Consider the following 5,171-nt stretch of genomic DNA (forward strand, 5'->3'; position numbering starts at 1 on the left):
GACACATTTTAAATAATACCACTTCATTCATATTAGTAAAATCCTACTGCAGTGTACTTCTGTTTTCCCATCCCAACTTATCAGTTGATATTATTATTAATTATTATTTTATTATTATTATTAATCTTTTGAGACAGGATCTCCCTGTAGCCCCAGCTGGCCTGGAACTTGCTCTGGAGACCAGGCTGGCCTTGAACTCACAGAGATCCGCCTCCTCTGCCTCCCCAGTGCTGGGATTAAAGGCATACACCACTATGCCCAGCAGTTATTATTTTTATAGATTTTACTTATGTTATATACTCACAATCCATTTTTGCTTTATAGAGATTTTTTAAAAATATTAGTTTTATTTTATGCATATGACTGTATTGCCTGCATGTATGTGAGTGCACCCATGTTGTGCAATGCCACAGAGGTCAGAAGAGGGCTTCGGATTCCCCTGGAACTGGAGTTATGGACAGTTCATAGCCACCATGTGGGTTCTGGGAATCGAACCTGAGTCCTCTGCAAGAGCAGTCAGTGCTCTTAACTATTGACCCATCTCTCCAGCCCCTATAGTTAGAGATTTTTTTTTTTTTGGTCTTTTTGACATGGGGTCTCCCTGTAACCCCAGCTGTCCTGGAACTCACTATCACTATGTAGACCAGGCTGGCCTTGAACTCACAGTGATCTGCCTGCCACTGCCTCCCAAATGCTAGGATTAAAGGCATGCGCCACCATGCCTGACAAGTTAGAGATTTTTAAAGAAATTAAAAGACAAGGGCTGGAGAGATGGCTCATCAGTTAAGAGCACTGGTTGTTCTTACAAAGGACCCACGTTTGATTCCCAGCACCCACATGGCTGCTAACAGCCATCCATAACTCCATTTTGAGGGGATCCGAAGCCCTCTTCTGACCTCCTTGGCCATTGCATGACATGGGTGCACATAACATATATGGAGGCAATACAGTCATATACATAAAATAAAATAAACTTTTTTTAAAAAAAGAAAGAAATTAAAGGCAAGAAGTCATCTCGTTGTTGTTTATTCACTTAATCACCATTTTTAGTGCCCTTCATTCCAAAGTTTAAATGAGGGTTCAACAAATCTTTTCTGTAACAGGGCTGGAGATTGGATCAGTGGTGGTTTATGTAGCATTTATGAGGCTCTTGGGTTTGATCACCAACATCACCCCCCAAGTATATATTTACATATATGTATGTATGCATAGTATAGTATATGTATGTGTATATCTATATATAGATATATAGTGGGTATATATGTACATATATATTTCAGCTTTATAGATCACATGATTTGTGTTGTAATTATTTAATCCTGTTGTAGCACAAAACAGCCATAGACAATAGGTGAATGAAACAATTTACAAAATCAGGTGGATTTGGTTCACATTATTTTCCTGTTATTCCTCCTTTTGTTGAAAACTCCAGTTATACATGTACTAGGCACTTAATGTTCTGTAGCTCACTGATACGTTCTCAGCCTTTGCTATCTGTATTCATTGTGGATAGTGTCCTTCCTTGTTCCAAGTGTACCACGGTGTATCTTCATCTCACAGATTCTTTTCTTCATCTCTGCATGTTTGCTTGGGGTCTTTTTGTTTGTGTGTGCAAACGTTTTTCCCTATATCACTATAATGTTTTCCTCTCTGTCTTCTTAAATATATGGAGTATCCTTGCACCAACTAAATTCATTTATCCTGTGATTCTATAACTTCTGGACTTTATCATCTAAGCCATCTGTGAATTTATCTGTGTTGATTATTTTCTTCTGATTCCAAGTCATATTTTCTGCTTCTTTGGATGCCAGATACTGAATTTTATAGTTTGGATTTCTTCCTCTCCCTCCTCTCCTTCCTGTCTGTCTTTTTTAGGGATGGTAGGTGATAATTACACTTCTCAACATTGTGTGGGCTCCTCCAGTGGGTTTCCCTCTCTCAGGAACCATTCTCCTGCAGCACTGTTGTATGCACCTGAGATTTGTTCCATACATTTTGTTCAGTTTTCTAACTATATAAGGTATTAGGAAAGTAAATGTGATTGACTCCTATCCAACACTGCAATCACATATCTCTCCTTTCATATATTTATGATTTGTCCCCTCTAGTGGGCATTACTTATAATTCTATGATCAGAATTTCACTTTTTAGAACACACTGTCAGCTGGGCCTGGTGGCGCACACCTTTAATCCCAGCACTTGGGAGGCAGAGGCAGGCGGATCTTTGTGAGTTGGAGGACAGCCTGGTCTACATAGTAAGTTCCAGGACAGCTGGAGCTACGGGGAGACCCTGTCTCAAAAAGTCAATAAATAAATAAACAAACAAACAAACAAACAGTAGAACACACTGTCAAATCATCCTCCACAAAACTCATCAAAATACAAGGAGTATCTATGACATGGTATGTGCTAAACATGGAAAGATGAAAAGAGACTGGATTGGACTTACTTTTTCCATGTAACTTTTTTTTTGTCTTTCTGAAGCAGGGTCTCCCTGTAGCCCCAGCTGTCCTGGAACTCACTATGTAGACCAGGCTGTCCTCCAACTCACAGAGATCCGCCTGCCTCTGCCTCCCAAGTACTGGGACTACAGGCGTGCGCCACCACGCCCGGCGCCATGTAACTTTTTTTAAAAAAAATTGTTACTTTTGTTTTATGTGTATAGCCTGCATGTATGTAAGTGCGCCCATGATAGGCAATGCCCATGAAGGTCAGAAGAAGGATCAGATCCCCTGGAACTGGAGTTAGGACAGTTGTTAGCCACCATGTGGGTGCTGGGAATTGAACCTGGGTCCTCTGCAAGAGCACTCAGTGCTTTACTGTTGAGCCATCTCTCCAGCCCCTCCATGTAACTTTTCTGTTTTGAAGATAGAGAGCAGTGCAGGTGTTTGCAATGGTAGACAATGTAACAAGGAGCCTGTGCTGACTGCTTATCAGGTAGCTTACCAGACACATTGTTGATCTCCCCTGATTTTTTTCAATATTTTATTTTTTATTATTTATGTGTATGCATGTATTGCCTGCATGTAGGTAAGTGCACCTGTGTCATGCAATTCCCACGGAGGACAGGAGAGGCTGTCGGATCCCCTGGAACTGGAGCTATGGACAGTTGTCAGCTGCCATGTGGGTGCTGGGATTCGAACCCAAGTCTTCTGCAAGAACAATCAGTGTTCTTAACCACTGGACACATTGTTGAGCTCCCCTGATTTTTTTTAAGCAAGTTTTTTTTTGTTTTGTGTTTGTATGTTTTATTTGTTGAGACAGAATCTTACTTGCTATGTATTGCTATATACTCCTGGCTGGTTTGGAACATTCCATATTCCAGAGTGCTGAGATTATTATAGACATTTGCCAACATGCCTTCAAAACATGACCCTCTTCCTCTCACAGTGAGATGCTACATATAGCAATATTGGTCTAGAACCCAATTGCTTAAACAGGAGGTAGGGAAGTCACCAAATATACAACAATCAAAAATTAATTCAAATTTAATGAATCCAAGCTGCTCCTGGCACACTTACCCATGTTGCACCACGCTACTTCACTGCAGCCTTTGCTCTGAACACATAGCATGGGTGCTTGGTGCCTGTGCTCACTGACACTCAATGCAGCATGACCTGTGCAACAAATGCTTCCTGAAACATCTTGGCTCAGATTTGAGATGAGGTTATGTTATCAATTGCAGTGTTTTTATTGTACAAAGTTTTCTACCCTTGCAGAAATATAATGTCTTATCAAAAGAAAAGAAATGGGGCAGAGGCCAGAGATGTAGCTCAGTTTGTAGCATGCTTACCTAGCATGCACAGAACCATGAGTTCTATCCCAAGCACTGCATATAACCAGATAGGGTGGTACATGCCCATGATACTAGCACTCAGGAGGTGGGGGCAGGAAGATCAGGAATTCAAAGTCAGCCTTGTCTGCATAGTGAGTTCCAAAGACCTGCCGAGAGAGAGAGAGAGAGAGAGAGAGAGAGAGAGAGAGAGAGAGAGAGAGAATCGTGGAATTATGTGAAACAAAGACTTTAATATATTCTCACAGTCGTTCCTCGGTACCTAAGTATAAAATTATCATGTCTTTGGATTGTATTCTGTCAGAATGTTTGATTTTAGGCATGGTGGCACATGCCTTTAATCCCAGCACTTGGGAGGCAGAGGCAGGTGGAGCTCTGTGAGCTCAAGGCCAGCCTGGTCTACATAGTGAGTTCCAGGACAGCTGGGGCTGGCTACTGGGAGACCCTGTCTCAAAAAGACCAAAAAAAAAAAAAAAAAAAAAATTACTGTTTGAGGGGCTGGAGAGAGGGCTCATTGGTTAAGAATATTGTCTGCTCTTGCAGTGGACCCACATGGCAGCTACTGTCTGTAACTCCAGTTCCAAGGGATCCAATGCCCTCTTCTGACCTCCACAGGCATTGAACAACATGGGTTCATTTACATGCATGCAGGCAATACACTCATATACATAAAATATAATAAAAATAAAATATCTTAAAAATTGCTGTTTGAATTGTTGACTTCAGTTTCATTAAAAAAAAATGTTAGATGAATCTGCCTTACAATTAAGATAGAATTTCCAACAATTTCTGGAATGGCCTAAGACATACTTTTACCATTTTGTACTACATTTTTAGTGAAGCAGTGTTCTCAGCATGATGATTATAAGATTAAAATACTGACTTTGAAAAGTGTGAAGAATGAAATTCTCAAAAAATAAAAAATTTAAAGTATTTTTTAAAAAAGTGTTGAAGATAGGCCAGGCATGTTGGTGCATGCCTGTAATCCCAGCATAATGGAGGCAGAAGTGGGTGAATCTCTGTGAGATCAAGGCCAGCCTGATCTACATAGTGAGTTCCAGGTCAGCTGGGGCTACAGGGAGACCCTGTCTCAAAAAGCCAAAACAAAAGGGGCTAGAGAGATGGCCCGATGGTTAAAAGCACTGGCTGCTCTTGCAAAGGACCCAGAGGATCCAGGTTTGATTCCCTGCACCCACATGGCAGCTGACAACCATCCATAACTCCAGTTTCAGGGAATCTGAACCTCTTCTGAACTCTGAGGGCATTGTACAACACGGGTGCACTTACACATATGCAGGCAATATACTCATACACGTAAATTAAAAACAATAAAAATTTGTTTTAAATTGTTGAAGATGTTCTATGTCTTACAGTATTA

The 5,171-nt window shown here is 40.8% G+C and overlaps 1 protein-coding gene across 5 annotated transcripts in view; it reads left to right on the plus strand.

Annotated features, from left to right (window-relative positions):
- The window catches only part of Tdrd5 (tudor domain containing 5), a 71,658-nt gene that overhangs the window by 65,325 nt on the left and 1,162 nt on the right, over positions 1–5,171 (plus strand). The gene's annotated exons all lie outside the window — the stretch shown is intronic.

The sequence above is a fragment of the Nannospalax galili genome, unplaced genomic scaffold (assembly GCF_000622305.1).
Source record: "Nannospalax galili isolate Female #2095 unplaced genomic scaffold, S.galili_v1.0 scaffold429, whole genome shotgun sequence".
In the NCBI taxonomy this organism is placed as follows: domain Eukaryota; kingdom Metazoa; phylum Chordata; class Mammalia; order Rodentia; family Spalacidae; genus Nannospalax; species Nannospalax galili.